This window comes from Cygnus atratus, chromosome 1, assembly GCF_013377495.2.
Source record: "Cygnus atratus isolate AKBS03 ecotype Queensland, Australia chromosome 1, CAtr_DNAZoo_HiC_assembly, whole genome shotgun sequence".
NCBI lineage: Eukaryota > Metazoa > Chordata > Aves > Anseriformes > Anatidae > Cygnus > Cygnus atratus.
The window spans coordinates 185,049,347-185,069,835 of record NC_066362.1 but is presented as its reverse complement, the minus strand read 5'-3'; the positions used below and the strand labels follow the sequence as shown (position 1 = coordinate 185,069,835).

Below are 20,489 nucleotides of genomic sequence, written 5' to 3'. Positions count from 1 at the left end.
CTTCTGTCTCATCACAGCCTGGGACATGAGTCCCTCCAGCCCCAAAACCAGCCTTCCCAAGGGGCAACCAATGCAATTCATTTAGCTCTACCAACAGAAGACACTGATTATCCCTGCATTAGCTCAGATCTTCAACAAGTAAAATTAGCAAAGTGTTGATGGAATTCAGAAAGCTGTTTCTAAATCAGTGAATTTATCTTCAGGGCCAAATTATTTAAGTATTTACTAAGGTAGGTGACACACCGTACACATTTTAGCAGTCTTCTAAGTGAGTAGGATTCACAAATCTCGATTTATTTTTGTGCATGTTCAGCAAAGCTTACTTTCACAGGCAAATCTTAGGATGCCTCTGAGTCCTGTCTTCCTCTTGCAGTCATGTAGGTCCCAACCAGCAGCACCTTCACCCCTGAAAAGCACCATGTTTTGATTCTTAAAGCCTTAAGGTACAGACAGCCAAAATATCAGAAGTTCAGGAGCATCCTGCCCTTGAAAAATGTTTTTCTCTGCACCAATTTAGCATGTTTTCTGATTTAATGTGATACTAAAGGTACTCAAAGAAATATATTAAGGCAATTAGAGAGTTTGAATTCTACCTTTCAAGTCACAGCATGAGCATTAATGCTAGAGAAATACAGTTTAAACAATTCTCAGCTAAGCAGAAATTTTAAATGGTACTTGCTTTGAAATAGGTTAGGAATCAAATTGTTGCAGCTTAAAAATGCAGAATTTTTAAGTTTCAGTGCCTCCTCTTCCACTGTATTACAGCATGCTGCTGGAGCTGTAAAAATGATCTCTGGACATAACAACTCTTCTATGTACTTACAGTTCAACAACAACAGGGGAGAGTCGGTATCTTGATTAAATTATATGCTGAAATACAATTCTCTCTGATAACTTTGAACAGCAGAGTACGTTTTAGGTTTGGATGATGCACTAGCTGGAAGCATCTTGGTTTTCTTGTTAGCTTTGGTTTTTTTTTTTGTTTTGTTTTGTTTTTTTTAACTCTGATGAGTTTGGGGCTAGTTTGACATTGCTAAACACATTCAGTCTGTAAGTAATCTCAGGACCCCAGGCCAAAAGATGCAGAGTTGCTTTGTCCACACTGCTCTAGATGAACACCCTGCAGGTAAGAGGGGCTCTGCATCCATGGTTTCTGACCTCAAGTGTTTACCCTGGGAACCTAACACATGTTTTTTGGTAAGATTTCTTCCATCAAGTGCCCAAAACAATGCAAGAGCTGTGTCACAGTCCCTGAGTCCCGGGGTTTTGTAGCATTAAATTGAGGGCATGTGCTGCATACCTCTGCATGGAGCACTGGGGCATGTGGAGGTGATTTACTCAAGTGAGCTGAGTATGACTTGCATAAATCCTGGTGTAATTAAACGTGATTAAGTCCTGCTGCAAAAGCACAGAAAGTAAAACTCCAGGATGGCACACTGTACTTGAGGCATTCAGTAAGCCTTGAATATTGCCTCGTCTTAATAAAACCGGTTATTGTGTCTAGTGTTCTTCCAGGCATATTGTGCACCCATACTGCTGGAAATCACTGTATGTAAATTACTGCCCTCTACTGGAACAACTGGCAGAGTATTTAGCAGTATTTTAAATTATTACATAAATTAATTCAATTATTTTTTGGAGTTTGGGTTTATTTGGAACCAATTACACTTAATTGCAAATGTTCTTGATCCCTCTTTGTACCAAGTGCAGTTACTTACTGTGCTCATTTCTGTATATATCTAATCTTTGCTTATTTGCAGTATATGCTGCACCAGGATGGTGTGATTGTCAAAATATTTTCATTTTTGAGCTGTAAACAGGACATGTCGAGGAGCCAATGAAACGCAGTGCTCTTGTGGATGCCTGATGCCAGTCAAGAAGCCTCTTACACTGCCTTACTTTTAAGTCTGCAATAACCAAAAGAAAGCATCAGCCAAATTGAAAATAAGTGAAAATAATATTCCCCAAACTAATTTTTTAAGACTCATAAGGCAGGTACCACCTCCCTAAAATCACAAGGCTGGCTTAAAACTCTGACATTTTACAAAATCCATCAGGATTTTTTGTTTGTTTTCCATCTTTTTTTGAAGTTCAGAATTTCAAGCTTTCCTTTTCAAACTTGAGATTTAAATAAACTTCACATTTATTGAAAGTAAAATATACTTTCACTTGAAAGCTGGGTTTCTCAATGAGTTGTGACTCAAGCTGATAACGTTTTAAAGAAATCATGACACGTAACATTGCAGGAATTGGCTGCGCTATGACAGGAAAAAGTAAAAGGAAAATAGGAAGAGCAAGACAGCACGTTTGTCTCACAAGATAAATGAGAGATACAAAACATGGAAAGGCAAACACACGTCAAAGCACTGCTCTGTGATACGGCCATTCTGGTACTGCCGGCAAGGATTACACAAATTGAACCATGAAGTCATCCAAATTCTCAGAACCCTTATGAGTGACTACTTTTAAATAAAATAAGGAATGATTGTTGCAGGTTTTTTTTCACTCAAACAGAAAGCGATGACACAAAACTCACTTCAGAAGTGACTCTGCTGGTTCCTGAAACTGAAAATCCCATCGTGCTGGGGCTGTGACTGGAAGGCAGCAGGGTGAGAGTCCAGCCTGCTGGGCCATCCCGAGTCCGGGAACTTCTTGTGTTCAGGAGCCTGCTGGCCAGCCATCCACGAGGCTGTATTGATGCGAATTGCTATGGAGCTCACTTAGCAGCTCACAGTTTGTTGTGGATATAAATGTTCTGTATGAACGGTCTAGCATAGTTATTACTGTAAATAAAGTCACTTGAGTGGGGATATGAAAAGTGGCCTTTAGAATTGCGGTCATATGAATAAAAATAGAGCACACCTAGTAGGAAATAACTGGAACGACGTGTAATTTAGTATGCCGTGACTGGTATTAAGAAGCAATCTTGGGATGGAGAAGCATTGTTACAGTTTAAAGTCAGACAAATAAGTTAAATATTTATACCAGTCTATGTGAGCTCCTGTGTATCAAAAAAAAACAAAAACAAAAAAACAAACAACACAAATCCAACAATAAATACATCCATCTAAACATACAGGAACTTTGTACTACACATTCTGCTTCTGGAAAAACAGGACTCTGATTTGTTTCAAGTATCATGGTCTGCAGACATCAGCAACAATTACAGACTAACGGGGATCCTCCAGAAAAGCACTGTGCGGCACACTGACTGTCATCAGCAGGCTTCTGGTCGCACAGGAAACACCTACCGGTGGAACAAACCACGGCCGTGTGTAGGTGCGGAGAAATATGGAGAAACATTTGCCTACTGAGAACTGAAAGAACCTGGTGGATGCTTCAGGAACCACACAAAGTCAACAGCAAAAATCAAAATAAACATAAATAAGTTGTAGTGGAAACAGGACTGACCTCGTAACGTCCTAGAAAAAATATATAGGTATATGTTAAAGATTAATGTATGATTAAAACCAGTGAACACCCAAGCTCCAGACTAAATGAGATTTATCAAGAATCTTTCCTCTTTAGCTAAGTCACAACTGACTGATCCAAATGGTATCCATCCCTCTTGTCAGCAGCGCTTTGTCATTTTATCAGCAGAGCTTTGGGCTTCATGTTAGGAAATTAAGTAATCAAATTTGAATTTGCATTTCCCTTGGGAAAATAATCTCTGATATAGCTCTCTTTGATGGAAGCAGGACTCGTTCACATACAGAAGTTGTGTATTAAACGTAAAACCAGAAGATTAGTTTTCTTGTTGCTCTCGGAAGCTCTGCAGCTCCTCCAGAGTCACTCCAGATCTCACGTGGTGAACGGCAGCGGAGCCACGGGAGAGGGCATGAAAAAAATCACCTCTCTCTCTGAATTTCGAGGCTGTGGGGAGCCTGTGGCTCCCTCCACAATCTCCCGCTGATAGAGAAACACTTGGCACGCCAAGCCTATTGGTATTTTTGTAATTGTATTTCTGGAATTCACTTCTGGCTCCCGCGGGTCATGGGAAGGTGGCGGCAGCGCTCACAATGGTGGTATTCTGCCCCCGCCGCCCCCGCTCGCAGCCCGGGCCCTGGTCCTCGGGGAGCATCTCGGGGAGGACAGGGAAATTACAGAGCACGGACACTGCCTGCACGCAAAGAGAAGCATCTACTTATTTCACAGAAGTTCACCTAGAAAGCCCTCCCAACGTTAATACTGCGTGTACAGAGCGATTAATGTAATTTATGACATTAACGACTACTTGTTTGGCTATCACTCTGTTTGCAGGACTGATACAACCACAGAAAATTTCCTGGCACGCCAAACCAAAAGAATCGCTCAGAAGTCATTTTTTTTTCTTCCCCGAAGCGAAGCACTCAATCCCAAATAAAGAACAGCTTTCATAGCTTTTCTCCTTGACAAAGGACAGTCTTTTCCCATTGATGGGTTAGGGCTGGGGGGAGCTTACACTTCCACGTCTTATCAACATCCACGAGAATCGGCATCTTGTGCTCTCCAGTGCATGGGTAGGGAACGTCTCTGCTTTGCTTTCTGAAAACACGGGCATCATTTTAAAACGGGACATAAAAGCGTGCACACCAGACTGACCCCAACAAACTCCAGGTTTTTCATATGCTTCAGAAATATGGCAGGTTTTGGCTCCACACTGGCATAACAAAATCTTTGCTACAATTCATTTAGCTCTGCTTGTGACCACCATTTTTTTTTTAATTTTTTTTTTTAATTTTTTTGCTCTTCCCCTGTCCCCACGGCTCTGCTCGTGCCAGGGAGCACAGACTCCCAAAATCACAAACTCACGCCTGATCGTTTGCACCCAATAAAAACCCAACAGCCCACAAACCAACCACAAATTACTCTTTGGAGGAGAGGGGGAATCGCCTTGATGTCTCTGCCAAATTCTGGATGTGGTAATTATTTTCTGCCTCACAATGCCTTCCCACGTTTTCAGCTGGACAAGTTATCCTCCATTTCCTATCCTACTTCAGCTAACGTTCGGCATCATCTCTGACATAAACGCATTTCAGTCACATTTGAAGAGATACCTGTAGCTGCGTATCAGTGTGTAAGATCTTCCTGACTGATCAGGGATGCCCAAAGCGTAGGTTTTCTAAACCCTTCCATTTAAAGACCTTAATTTCAGCTTGTTCAGAGTAAAATTTGCTTTAAGTCACGAACCTGCTTCATGCTCCCAATTTTTGATGCTGCAGGTCATCCACTTCCAAGATAATTTCAGGCCAAGGTCCATCGACCCACTGCATATTTTCATGCTACTTGACTCACCAGTGCTTCATCCGTCACAGCGAAGGCTCAAGGAGTCATTTTAGTACCAGCCTCTGAAAAATCTGTCCAAACCCGGCCGATTTATCAAACTTTGAAATGCCATTTTGAGCAAACCACTGAAGACCCGCGGAAAAGTTGCCCCAAATTCCATTTGCATGGGGAATGGCCGGGCCCCAAACTGAGTGGGGTCCAAGGACCTTTGTTGTTTTTTTCATCTTTGCCCAAGATCACACCAGGCAGTGTCTTCACATACACTTCCCCGTCTGATGATGAACAACGATCCAGGCCTTGATCAGAGCCCTGTAGCTAATTAAGCCAATTGCTGCAGGACTCCTGCTCTATTTCTCGCTGATGCTGGAAGGCATGCAGGGAAGGGTGGGAGACAACAAGCAGGAAAAAATGGGGTTTCCAAGACTACGCCGACTAAATGGTGGCCCTGAGTGTCTGCCCACGTCTGTCTGATTTGCAGCAAGTCACTTGATATAAAATTTGTCCAGACAGGCAGGAAATGTGACTTACTCTGCGAGTTTAGCACAATTAGATCCTGGAAACCTGATCTGCATAATTATTGTGCAACAGGAGTCACTGAGAGCAATTAAGTATTAAAGTATTTATAACAGGGAAATAAAACTACTAAAAATTCAAGTTCTAATACTCAGTTTTTGATACTGGTGAGTTTAATCTCATCGTGCCTCTGGCTCCCATCTGTAGAATGGGACATAATCTTACAACTTCTAGGAATACAGCTAAAACGTTAATGGCAAGAAGTTTGCAACACTCAGCGAGGAAATTTAATTTGCATCAGGCTTTAGGTTGATACCCTCAGCAATGGGGATTGTTACCCTGTACAATGAATGAGGGAGAAAGTTCTGTGCAAAAAAAAGGGGATGCAATGACATCATTAAAAGACAGTCCTACTCTGTAAGGAGGCTGGACAGCAAGGCAGCAACAGGCAACCTTACCCCTGGCATCTCCTGACTGTGAAGTCCTGAGCTTCAAAACTTAAATATATTTGTTCCAATTTTTTCAGCGTATAGCAACCGAAAGAGTACTTTTCAGCTACATACTACGGATGTAATAACTAAGGCTCGTTGTGTTTTCTTGTAACAGGTGATCGAGATTTGAGTAGTGATCTCAGAAACACCTTGGGGTCATTATTGTTAAAGGGTTTGTTAAATGTGTACGTCGAGTTCCAAATTTCCATAATAGCATAGTGGTCCAGAATTACCCTAACAGTGAAACATGGTATTTAATACGAGTTTTCAGACCAATAGGGCACCACTCCAACAAGGGAGTTAAATCCTGGTTCATTTCCCAATCAATAGCCAGAAAGTATGTGCTTCATCATAGCTAAGCTGCTCCGTTTTGCTAGCAACAACAAAAGCCACAAAAACCTATTTCATGGCAGATTTCTTTAAAATTATGGTAAACCGTGAATTAGTGCATTAGATACTTTTTATCAGCTTAATTCATGTTTCCAATCTTGAACTGACATAAAAGCGATCATATTAGGGAAGGAATGAGTTTGAGAATCCTAACAAAAAACGTAAGCATAGCAGGAACATTACCAGCATGTGAACCACCTCTGCAAAAATTATGGTAAGCACAGAAAGCCTAAGGCTGGCATTTGCATCACTGCAGCAGGTACACCCATTGTTTAAGAAACAAATCCAGGTTGGCGAATCAAGAAGAGTGACCGGGAGCTGCTGGGCACCACAGCTCCTGCCTGAACATGAGACAGTGCGGGACAGTCCCAAGCCAGGAGCACAGCAGGGACCAGACTGCTCGATCCTCTCAGTAAAAGGGTGAGAGGTTGGAGAAAGGGTGGACGCACACTGTAGTGGTCTTTTTACGCACCGCTTACTTGTCACGGCAGCCCAGCCATGCTGTCTGCCTCTCTGAGAGCAGCAGAGCCAAGGTTCAGCTCTCTCCTTGCTCCAGTCAAGGCTCAGCTCCTTGCTGCTGCCCAGCTGCATACTGCACCCCTCTGCTCCAGCACACGGATCCTGCAGAGGATCCTCATGAGGAACACTGGAGAAAGCCCTGAGCAACCAGCCCTGCTCCCAGTGCCAATCCCACTGGGAGTGCTGATCCCACCAGGAGGACTGCAGACCTCCATGGCTCCTCCGTGACGGGATTTCTATGAAAGAAGCAGTAGCTGTCCTGTACACACTTTCTTTGTGGTTATATGTTGGGCAACTGGCACAACCTTAACAAATAAATAGAAAAGTAAAGTAGACCAAAAGAGTAATTATGTAAGTGCTGGCAAAGCTGTTATCACAATGGTGACTTAATTGCAAGCCTTTACTTTTCTTGATTGTACAGGACAGCATACTGATGGTTAAAACTGCGTTTTGTTTTGGTTGTTATTCTTCAAAACCAGCCACTGGTTACACTGCTGCCCTGACTGTCAGGGCTGAACCACAGATGTCAACTTTGGGAAAAAGAGAGAACTTGTACAACTACCTACCTGTGCTGGATTGGATCTATTGTGATGGAGAAGCTGCTCTGGCAACCAGCAAGCCAGACAACACATGTAGATGTTTTTAGATTTAAATTCCCCTCCCTTCCCATTAATGGAAGTTGGAAGGAGGCATACCAATATGTGTTGCAGCTACAGCAGCCAGAGTGACAAATACATACAGAAAGGACAAAAACCCCTGAGACATAAAGTATCGGAACTACAGAACATACTTGGAATCAACAGATGTTATTTGTACACATTGTGTTATGCTGTCACATAATTCGCTCAATTAAAGGACATATGTATCATGAACAGCACTTAAGTTACAGAAGCGCATAAACCCAGGACGTTAGTATTCTATCCACCTTAACCAAAACGTCTGACACCACCAATTTTAATACACGGTGGCTTTAAGAAGTTGGCTATGGCTTCGTGGCAGCCTGCCCAGGTCCTTTGCTCAATCAAGCAATAGTTGTCTTTGACCAAAAAAGAAAAAAAAATAGCCAGTGTCATTGCTGAACGTCTGCTGGCATTTGCTTTTAATATAGGAATAAGCAGATCACACGCAAAGACAGATTTAGATTTTGGGTAACCGTAACACTGCAGAATTAACTGGTTTAATAACTTATTAGTGAAGCTACCCACTTCTGATTCATTTTCCAAAAATTACTACATAATTTACGTCCGTTATGTTAACTGTACGTACATATGAAGTCCTGTGCTGTAGACAAACTGTAGGCACTCATACCTCACGCTGTTTACCCTCGCATTGTACAATACCAGCATGTCACAGTGCCCTGGGCAAGGTCACCACACTCCTAACAGTGCTGGGGGATGTGGCAGAGGAATCCGTCTTAACAAATTACCCTTCATTATACACGATTCTGCTCATAAATCTTGATGTATCGCTTCCCAGTACCGTAACTCTACCTCGCCCCGCTGCGCACCCTCCACATCTTTGCATTTATGAAGCATTTTGCCCAAACAAATCAGTCACACACACGACTCGAAGGTGCCGCTGCTGCAGGAGTGCTCTAGGAGTGCCTCGACCTCCCGGAGCACCTGCTCTGTCCTACTGCTTTCCACCTGGGGACAGGAGCCCGAGCCTCAGGAGCACTGAGGTGCCCTAGAGCCGTGACAGCGCCTGTAACGAAGCAGACCGTTTTTCCCGGGGGACTTAGAGCCCTCCCCGCACGCCACCCCCCCCGAGGAGCCCACCTGAACCTGCCGGTGCCTCAGAAAACCGACGGCACACGCAGGTGAGCCCGACCCGCGGAGGGGCAGCCGCCCACCTGGATTTCCGTGCCCTAGCCCTGAGCCCGGCACGACCCCGAGCCTGCTCCCGGTGCACCGGGGCAGGTGCCCCCCTTCCTCGGGCCGGGCTCGCCGAGCCCCGTGCGGCAGGATCCGCGGCGCGGCGGGACCGACCTGCGAGCCGCCGCTCCCTGACATTCCTCCACAGCAAGTCCCAGGCTTTGGCGGTGGAGTCCCGCAGCTGCTCGCTCAGCGACCGCCGGAGCTGCGCCTTGCCCGGGCGGCGCTGGCTGCTCATCCTCGGTGCCTCCTCATGCCGCCCCGGGCGGCCCCGCTCAGCGCCGCCGCCGGCGGCCACATGGGGCCGCGGGGCAGCCCCGCCGCGCCGCAGCCCGCCTCACCGCCGCCCCTTGCACCTGAGCGCCGCCCGCCCCCGCCCCGGGGCCGCCGCTCGGCCGTCAGCCTCCCCCCGCGGGGCGGGGAAGGTGCCCCGGGGCCCGGCCCGGAGCCGGGGGGCGGCCCCGCTTTGAGGGGACGGGGGTCGCGCACCCCCCCCCCCCCACCCGCCGCCACAGTCCGGGAGGGGTCGGCGGTGCGAAATGGCTGACCCCGGCTCCCCTCAGGCGCCAACTGTGTCCCCAGGCACCACCCAGCCTCGGTGGCCCGCGTGTCAACTTTAGGTGGCCCTGCGCCTAAATTTCGTGACCCTGCTTGATTTGGGGAGCCTTCGGTTGGGTCCCAGCCGCCCCGTGAGCCTGCACCCAAGCTTGGGCTGGTGCTCACAGCCCTGGGTGCCCTCCTCAGGGCAGCCCGGACCCACTGGTGCCCACCAGCGATGGCCGGGCCTGCTGCTCTTGGGGTGGCAGAGGGAGGTCAGCCACAACGAGGTGACAGAAAACCCGGCTAGCAGGGTGTTATCTTTCTCTCAGGAAGTAGTAATAGCCACTTCACCCCCGACGGTACTTTTGCCAGAATAAAATAGTTTTTCTGAGGTCTCTTTTTATCAGCTTTCCACCAAAGTCACTCTCCTCGCAACGCAGTCTCTCCCATTTCTTTCCCTCTTTTCGTTCCACCCACTTATCTTCTGCCTCCCTCCCCCTGCCTCATTCCTCCCATACCCCCTTCATTATCTCCTCTCTAACAAGCTCCTGCCCTCCTGAAAGGTTTCATAACTAAACTCTGGCAGTCACTTCTTGCACACATTTGCAGACAAAAAGGAATTCCGATTCCTCCATCCCTAGATGAGCCAGAGACCAACATCAGCGCCCTTACCCCATTTAGGAAACCAAGTTGGGGCCTCTCCTTCCTCTGGGATCTGGGAAATATTGTTGTAATGATTGCCCTTTCCCTATTCTCACCGCCCATGGAGCGGATGGTTCCCAGCATTACTGGCAGCAGAGAGTCTGATAGCAGGAAAGGACAATAGGGGCTTAATTTCATTCGGTTGCAAACCATTATTTATTACTTACTATTTTTGCAGAGTGTCTGTGATGTGCAATGAAGAGGCTGATGTTCCTTAAAGTGAGTGCCATGCACTGAAACAGCTGAATACCCTGGTGAAGCAATCATGTTAAACATTACAGATATCCCCATCTTGTTTAAATTAAAATTGTCGCTGTAATGTCAGCAATACCCATACAAACTACAAGCAAACACACAGCTGTGTTCCATATTACCACTCAGTTTTACTAATGTCTTTTGCCTACCCTCTGATGTGATTTTTTTTTCATTGTCCCTGTTCTTAAAATGCTTAAGACTCATCTTAAGCTACTGCATTTTATGTAATATGGTGGTGATGATGTACTTCTACAGAACTTGTAAAGATACTGTATGTCACTCATCCGTCTGCAATTCAACCTACAGCATCCTCCGACTGACTGGACAAACTCTTCCAGGGCCAGATGCCCCCAACATCTGGCAGGAGGACAGCATAATTACGTAAATACCGCCACATCCCATGATCCAGAGCAAACACCTGCTGATGTTAATGGGAGGAGAGAGGATTACAGTTCCTGCAATCAGCTTTTTCACCCTGTAAATCAGCTTCTGACCTCTGTCTCACTTTATTTAGCTCCCTACCAATACAGCCATTAATGGTATGTAACACTCACAGTGCTTGTTCTCTGCCAGGGGCTCCTGTCTGCTAGGAACCAGGTAGAGATGAGCAACTGATTTCTGATACCCTGCTCAGCTGCCATATAAAGATCAGCTATGACACGGTCTAGACAGGAAATCACAACTTCAGTTTTAAAGGTTTTTATCCATATTGCTGTGTCATTGCCCACAGATTACGGTCCGTGTCAGTCAGCACTGTAACCTCCAAAAGTGGTCCTCTGGCAGCCACACTTGGAGGTGCCCCCTCACCGCATCCAGTCTGTCTGGAAAATATGTCTTCATTTCTTCAGTTCCTTTCAGTAATGGCCAGAAAGTGGTGATACAGTAATAGATATTCTCTTCCCTTTTATACCACTTTGAAGATGTTCCTTTATCAAAAATGTTCCTAGACGTCTAGTTTTACTGAAAATGGCCAATTAGCAATGAGATACTAGCAAGTGCTAATACTGTGTTATCTCACCGTAGGTTACCAAGATAAATGCCCGCGATATGGCTGTATTTCATAATCAGCAGCAGAACAGAACTGGCAAGCCTAGACTGATCTCTGTGGCAGGCACTGACAAAAATCTTACTAATTCCAGGTACTTGCCATTACTGCGGAAAACTAAATCCAGCAGCAAAACCAGATACTGTACTTTTTTTCCCCAGAGAAAACAGTGCTATTGAGTAATGAGAAAATATCTCATGCAACAACTGGCCCATTCCCATTATACATCTTTAATCACAGTCAGCTGTTCACAAGTCAAGTTACCAGTGCAGGTATTTTTGATGTATTACACCTAATAGCAGCATTTACAACAAAAGCTGCGCTACACAACCTGCTGGAAGAAAGGTATGTGTTAGGGATCACTCACAGGTCAAAGATGTTTCACTTCTTTTTAGGATGTTAGGAAGCATGACTAAGAGGTAACGTTCTGGACCTCCTCCGCACATTTTCATTGACTGGGTAAGTGCCCAAGTAACCAACTGATCAGAGCTCTTGTCCACAGTTTGGAAGTTTTTGATATCCCGAACAAGACGGATAACCTTTGGGGAGGGTGGGATGTGGGGGGTGAGAACATTTTCCACAGAAAGAGCAGTTTTCCTGCTTCATGCTAGTCTTGCCAAGATGGTTCTGTTCAGAATAATTGCAATAAAAACAATGTTTTTATGATGAAGGGAAAAGGAGAAAATTCCCAGCTGCCCTAAAAGAAGTTGAACTATGACATTTGCCTTTTCTCATTGATAACAGAATACTGGCAGGAATGACAGTGGTATTTGTCTCTGGAGATCTTGCAACCATGTACAACGTTGTGAAAAAAATCTAACCTAATTACACCCATGCTCTGATGCCACTGTGGCACAGAAGTCTGATGTTCTAATTATATATTTAGCAATTTATAGTTCCTCCCAATCACCATGGTAATTAAATGGCAAGTTAATTGATGCTACATAATAATCTGGCCTCTAATTAGCAGTGTGTTTTTAATTTGTTACAGCTTCCATTGTGCAGCCTGATCCAGTCCTAACAACGTCACTGCAAAAAATCCCGTGCGTTTGGTAAGAACAGAATCAGGCCTAAGGAAAGACAGAGATGACAACCTATCAGTTTGCCATTTGTAAACTACTGAAAGCCTACAATAAAAGTGTAACTTCTTTCCTTTTTTTCCTCTAGACCTTAGTTACTGAGAGTCAGCATTTTGTGTTAGTTTAACCACATCAGAAGAGTGGTCTGCTTGTGGAAAAACAAACCCGGGAATGCCTTGCAGAGGAAAACAAGAAAGGAGCACAACCTTGGTTACTGCATGCTCTTCGGTGGACACAACCTCCTCAACTTGTATATCTTAAAAAGAAATAACAGAACCAAAGACGAAATCAATTAGCAGTACAGGATCCCTGATGCAATCTGATGCTAATCAGCACAATACCAAACTTTACAATACGCCTTTACAATAAGTCCTCAAGGACTGACTGTAAATTAATGAAGCTTCTTGAAGTTTATTATACTCCAAATGATGTTGTACTTCTGTAGCTTCAAATAGCAGCTCAGACAGCCGGATATACATACATCAAGTAATATTTACATCCTTGGCAATGATCTTTATCTCTTTGGGGGTCCTACAGCTCTGGAATTTGTTTTCTATCACGGGCTGTATGTCCCAAGTCTGATGTTGCAAGTCTGACTTACTTCTGGAAGGGAAGAAAAGATCTGAGGTTTTCCACTGCTTGTTTTCCTAACAGCAGACTGCAGTGAATTGCATACTAATTCTGTGGTTGAAGTTATGTGAAAAGTACCAAGGACATGAGTAGGTGTCCTCTTTTACATCTAAGTAAACAAACAAATATTTCGGAGAGAGAAAAACAAGAATCACTATGAACGAGGACAAAATGTTCCAGCTTGTTCCCTGGCACGCTCTCCTTGCTGGTTATTTCTATATGCAAATGATCATCATTTTAAGGTAGCTTTAATAGGGATCAGTTATAAAGCTGTTTCACTCTTGCTCAGTTTATTGAGAGATTGGCACCTATCTGTTCGCCCTTCTCCCTTGCAGCTTCCTGAAGCCCTGGGAAAGGATCACTCCACGTTTTGCCAGCAGCAGAGCGCTGCTGTCTCGCATTAGCTGGGGCCAAATTCTTTCACTTTTGTTCACGGTGATTAATGCTGAAATAAACAGGACTTCTTGCAGAATTCAATGTGCAAAGGCTCAAAGTATGCTCAGATACAGACTCCAGTAACAAAGTATCTGCTGTTTGACTGCACTCCACCTCCCTTGCTGGAACTGGCATGGAGGAGATGGGGGCAGGGGGGGAATTAAGATTTTTTTCTGTTCACATGACAAATGGTTGTATATTATTAATAAGAAACTGTAATACCAAAGTACCTAGAACCAGAAACTGGATGGAACAAAAATACAATCTTTGCCCTCAGGCAACTGCAAACTAAACATAAACCAAGACACCAGTGGAGAGAAGGGTAGGAAGGGAAGAGTACATGAGAACGATAAAACAATGCTGGCCAGTGTACTAACTGCTGGTGTTAGCATGCCAGAATTCATTTTTGGAGGCACTGACACGAAGCAAGTTAGCAAGAGGGTCTCACAGGAGGTTAATGCGATATCGTAATATATTCAGAGGACCAACTCCCAAGCATGAGGGGCAGCTTTAGAGAAAGCGTGCCGATGCATATTTGAAAATGTAATGGGTAGACAATGAAAGCTGGCATCCCATGCAGACAGACTGTGGGAATCAAGCTTTTAATATTGAGCGAATGATAGATAGCGGAAGGGCCTTCAGCCGTCAGCCAACCAGCCTCCGCTGGATGCAACATAAAGGCAGAGCGAACTGCAATGAATTGTGATTTAGAGGACTGCCAGCGGTTTTGCATTTGGGATGCACTCAAGTAGACCAGACCATGTCTATCAAGGCAGAGTAAGTGAGAATAACGATGAGATGGCAAACATGGGATAGAAGTTCTTCCTAGAGCAACCATGAATTTTCACCTGAAAAACTCCTCCAGAGAGAAAATTCATTTCTTAAAGAATAAAATTAGAGAAAAATTCAGGGTTCTCTGTTTGTTTTCTAGAAAACAACTGCAACATTCCTGTTCTTACCATGGAGCAGGATTTTCACCAGCTGGCCAACCTTACCTTGGACTTCTATCCGTATCTCAGATCCTAGCCGTAGCTAGCTCCTGCAGATTCTTTCTGAATAATCCCTCTCCTGCTCTTTTCATGCCTCCTTAACTCAGCCTAAGTTGTTGCACAAGAACAATGAACCCCAGGGGAAGGCCCCACATGATAGGTAGGAGGATGCTGCAGTCAGTGAGAGGAGCGAAAAAGGTTATAGAGAGGTATCTGTGGCACGGATGGCCAGTGAATGGATCACTAAGTCAAAAGAGCACCTCTAGTGCCTACCTCTAGTAGACAACAAAGCTTATACTCAAACTGAAAATTTCTCCGAAATGCAGACACAGAAGCCCTTGCCCATCTCTCAGCAGAGAAAAATGGCCAAAATAAACCAAGCACCAATAAACTTTCAGTGTCTTTGGTAGGATGCTTTGTGGACATCTTTAAAGTATAGTATGTTGCAGACATGAAAGCCTGGGCTGGGCAAAGCTGGTGGTCACTGGAGAAATAACCACTTCTTCAATGATTAAGCAACTGGGAATGTGGCATACATTTTATGCGTGTAGATATAGTATTTTTTTACAGGAGCAGAGCTTGACATTTGAAGGTGATTAATGCACCCGCAGAAGTGAGCGGTTATGTTGAAACAAGAAATGTCTCAGCGCAGAACATTGCCCCTGCTCTTCTCATTCTAGCTTCTGGTGTCGCATTTTTTCCCCACCTTTTTGTTGCTTGACAAAAATATATTATTCTAAATTACACCTTTCTTGTGCTCATTTCCTTAATATTGTATTGGGACCTTGTCTAAACTAAGATTTTTTTATTTTTTTTTTCAGGCTTCCAACTGTTATTATCATCACAGTAGAAATAATTGAAACATTTGTAGAAAAAAAAGCTTTGCAGCAGTCAGTGGCGATTTAGCACACACCGTATCTGGATATTGGTTCAGAGACCTGGGAGCTTGTTCTTTTTTTTTTTTTTTTTTTTTTTTTTTTTTTTTTTTAACTCTCCTGGATTACACAGGAAAACACGACCAGTTTTGACAACAGGTTCTAATGACAATTCAATGGAGCTGTTGCCAAGACCAGTTTACTTTTAAGAAAGGGTAAGGACTTTCTTCAGCTACACAAATGCTCGTGCACACACGCTTTCCCAGATTTCAGGTTACTGACTGATGGGAGGATACTGCCAATAACAGTATAATGCAAGCTATGGATTTTTAGAACTTCCTTTGCTACTTATTGCGCAGCTACTATTTTAACTTATTCAACAGATTTTTTAAAAATGTTTAATAGAATTGACATGCGGCCATTTCTGGAACCGAGCACGGCAGCTGTGTAATGGCACAGCAATGCCACTAATATTTTTGGACAGGAAATAAAGAATGTCGTGTCCAGTTGCAATAGGGGATAGGATTTCAGCTAGGCAAATTATAATGACCAGAATCACAATTTGGCTGAGGCCCAAGTTAACCCCTATTAACCTGAACACTTCTACGGGATCTTTAATCATTTTATTAAAGCTGATTTTAAATTTCTTCTTGCTACCACAGTGAAGAACAGCCAGGCAGTTGGTCACAGTGTTTTCTGGGCCTTATTCGAGGCAAAGACTGGTGGCTATTGAATGGTAAGCATAATTTCCCACAGACCTGTTGGGAAGGTTTCCCAGCAGACCCAGGGCCTGTCTAAACCCACTCCATCACTCAGCTCTGGCGTTACAGAAATCTGTGCTACAGCAGGTTCAGCGGTACCGCTGTTCCTGCTGGTATAAAGGAGCTTAAGCTTAGGAAGAATGCTTATTTCATGACATTTAACATATCTGGATATTCCCACTGAGAAGCAGGATATTCATGCTGTGAAGAAGGGGCTGGACGAGGTGGACCTCCAGCTCTTTCTATCCAAAAATGTCTCTGTTTCTGTGAGAACATTTTGGTAGCGTCGGGCAGCACCTGTACTCCATTAACTCCAAAAGCATTTCAGTGTTTACAGTAACCAGGAAATGTCGATGTCTGTGTTATATTAACAAGTCAGCAGCAACAACTGCAGTTCAGATTTTAGAGCTGAGCAGAGAACGGTTCACTGTGAGACACTGAGGGGTTTGCTTTTTTTGGTTAAAACATGAACAGGCCTGTAGTGCTGCCCTTGGAACTATTCAAGAGTGTGAGGGGAAGAAAGTTATCAAAGGATGTCCAATACTGGGTCAGTAATGGCTTCATAGAATCAGGTAGGCAAAAGATAAATAGCTGAGAACTGTAAGTCTATAAAAATATTCATGACACCAAGTTTGGAGCTTCTTCACCTTTTTTTCTTCCTACCTTTTGCAGGCAGGTTGAGCAGGTTCACAAAATGGCATAATCTCACTCAAGATGCATTATCTTGGAAACAAAGCTGTACTGTGTTTTTCTGTGGACAATACCACATATATGAGCAGAGAGGTAAGCAAGCTATAACGTGTCACTGTCATAGCAGGCAGCAGAATTTAAAAGAGCACTGATGTGCTGCTGTATAATCATGGTCTATGTGAAAGGATTTCACTGTAAGAATGCAATAGTCCACCACTCAAAGCATAAATTATTGTGGTCTCCCAGATAGACTCCAACTTCTCCATGTAAGAGGCAAAAAATCTATGCTATGTACCCCTTTGCTTTTTACAGAATTTTAACAGTGATGTTAAATTACCATTACATCAATAGATACATCAAACACAATGGTAGAAACCTAGAAAATACTAAGATCTTTTCCTTCTCAATTTTGGGATGGAAAGTAGTACTTTGCAAACCAGCTTAATTCCCAAGAAAGGTGATAGCAGGGATTGCTCTGTCACCAGCCCAGCATGCCAAAAGCAGGGAGAGCTTGAGGAAGCGTTACCATCACCTGCTGCAATGCGTGGCAATGTGACCAGCATGATGCCAGAGGTCACAGCACTGCTGTATACCACCAGCTTCCAGAAAGGGGCATCTTTTTGATTTAACAGTACTTGAAAATTTGACGGCAGAAAGAAAAGAGCAGGCTTCATTTCCCTTTTGCACTCCTTTGGAGCACTGCCTTCCAGCTGGCCCAGCTCCCCCCCTTAGTATAAGGAGACGCACTTTTTTGAGGCTCCACATACAAAAGTCTTCCTGACTTCAGTTCAGTGCCGTGTAAACAAAGCAGGTAGGCACCCAGGCCTGTGGAGCAAGGTAAGAAAAAGTTGGTATTTCACTGGTATGTATTACTGGTTCTAAAGTTCATTTTCCGTGGCTTCCAGTGAAACAGTTTCCTATGAATGATGTCAGGACATCCTTACAGTGCTGCAGATGCAGAAGTTGCTCATATGGTTTACTTTCACCACTGTCAGGCAGACTGACTTCAGTAAGTTTTTGTCATTTTGTGCTGACATGAATGGGTTCTGTAGTAGTTACCTGAGATCTACATTTCAGTGAATTTTTTTTGAATCACCGACATTAGAAAAAAACATGTAAATTGCTTGGAGAGTAGGTGCTAAATCCATTAGAACTCAGCAAGATCTTACTTAGTGTTAGTTTTTGAGACAGAAGATGGCTAAGTTTAAATGACAGAGAATATTTATACCCAGTATAACCTTGATGTTAATTTGATTAAAATTATCAAGTACATAGTTTCAGAGTTCAGGCCTTAAAAACTTTTTAGGGAATTTCACTGCTAAAGGGAAAAAAGCTTAGGGTGTAAATGTGAAAACCAAAACCCAGTCTTCTTATGGTCTCAAATTGGAGGCTATTCCCCATTTCTATTCTCAAATGTTGCTAAATGGTTTTGCAGGGATCTAAAATAGTTTATTGCTGTCAGTCAAGTCATAAAGAATACTATTTCATCTGGAAAACATTATCCTCCTTTAGGACTTAAACAGATTTGGATTTATTCTCCTCCCTCCTGTCCTATAGCTCATCTTTTATAGCTAAGCAGGATAAATGTGAAGTGGGTTGTATGCGCTACTAGAAAGTTACAGTAGTACATTACTCTACTTGATACAGGTAGAAATTACCTTTTAGTGCAGATCCAATGAAACTCAAGGTCTTCTCCATCATCTCCAGGGACAAGCTCCCTTCCTACAAGAACTGCTCTATTGTTCATTAAAAAATGCCACGGAATTTAGACGAAGCACTGAGCACTAGTAACGACCTCACATTAATGGTGAAATTCTTGACTTGCTGAAGTAATTCTCAAAATTCCCATGTGCTTCACTTCCTTCAAGCATGTACACTTTCCTTTTCCTGTTTGCTCCCATCATGCTTGTTGAGAATATACGAGCACAAAGCCCCCAGTTTCTTGCTGATTTGATGGTCGTCATTAATGGGGAAACAGGTTCCAGCACATTGGAGTGCTACTTGTTCTGTATCTTATGTTCATTGGATATCCACATCATTTATAGGTGAATATAAATTTATTACTGCAGCATTTTTTATTACTTCTTTAAATAAAAGAAATGCATTTTCTCTGCATATCATTCTTTACTGCCTTCTCTCTTGTAGATAGTTTTGTAATGTTGACAGTGCTGGAAGTCACCGTGATATAGTTCCTGAATTTATATGATGACATTATAATAATATCAACGCTGTTCTCTATGGTTCATATAAATTAGCATTTTATTTGCTTTCATGACGAGTGCTGCAAATTGAACAGCTGTTTTCACTGGGCTGTTTTAATTAAGCTGTCCATAATGTCACCTAGGTGTTTTTCTGAGCTGGTAGCACTTCATTAATAATGTGGTATCAGTCAATGCTTCAATCATTCCCAAGCATTACCTCACACTTAGGTACATTGAAATCCCATCTGCTTTGAGACTGTCAAATCACCTCGCTTTGGTGATCTGAATTTGATTCCCGGAAATCTTTCTAATCTTTGGTACTCTAGGAAATTTTGAGTTCGTACAGATTTTGCCATCTGTTCACTCACTTGTCAAGATAATGAAGCTTTAAATGATACTTGTTCTAGCGAAGCTCTTATAGACAACCTGTTATTAGCCCCTCTTCATTCAGAAAATTGATAAGTTTAATTTGGGTGTTTATGATCTTTTATAAAGTTTATGTTCTAGAACTAAAATTTCCTTCCCACACTTTGATTTCTCAGGTTGTTTCCTATCTGTTTCGAAGACCTCTGGAATAGCAGTTTGGAAAGCCCAGATAAGTTGCATCTCTTCCTGTTTTCCCATGAAAAAGATGTTTCTCTCTCTCTCTTTTTTTTTTTTAATTATTATTATTTTTACAGAGCCACAATGGATCCTACATCTGTATTCTCATCTGGGTGTATTATAGCTTGCTCTTGATCTGGTTTTTATTTATTCCTGTTTGCTTATTTGTTTTCAGAAACACAGAAGATAATTAATATGGGAAGCTGAAATTATTTTTGTTGCCCACAATGTCTTCTTTTCCTCTTTAAGAATCGTGTATTCCAGCACACCCACTTTTATCTCAATTTCTGACCATGCTTCATCTCTTATTCGCAAAGAGGACTCCAGAATGTGCTCATGTCCAGGCATTCAGTCTGGAAGTACTCTGCCCAGGCACAAAAAAATCATGATTTTAGATCACCCATGGGTGATGTCATGATAGATCATGATAGGATCATTAACCAGCAGAAGAAAAAGCAATAAATTGTTTTGATAGCAAGACTGGGGGAGGAGTATTATGTATGGCTTTAGAGCTTGCAAAGCCCTTTGCCCATTTCACTGAGAACCAGAGAGCACTTAGGAGCTCTGGAGAACAAGAGGTATGGTGTGGAGGCAACGGGAGAAGCAGAAATAAGGAAGGAAAAGCACTGTAG

At 43.3% G+C, this 20,489-nt stretch overlaps 1 protein-coding gene across 2 annotated transcripts in view; it reads right to left on the bottom strand.

Moving 5' to 3' along the window:
- The window catches only part of STARD13 (StAR related lipid transfer domain containing 13), a 302,366-nt gene that overhangs the window by 144,162 nt on the left and 137,715 nt on the right, over positions 1-20,489 (bottom strand). The window contains exon 1 of one of the 2 annotated variants that reach the window (XR_004778000.2): positions 9,167-9,370. The exons of the other annotated variant lie outside the window; for it this stretch is intronic. The gene's annotated coding sequence lies outside the window, so the exon portion shown is untranslated. Of the gene's footprint in view, positions 1-9,166; positions 9,371-20,489 lie in introns of those variants that run through there. 2 annotated transcript variants of the gene reach the window in all.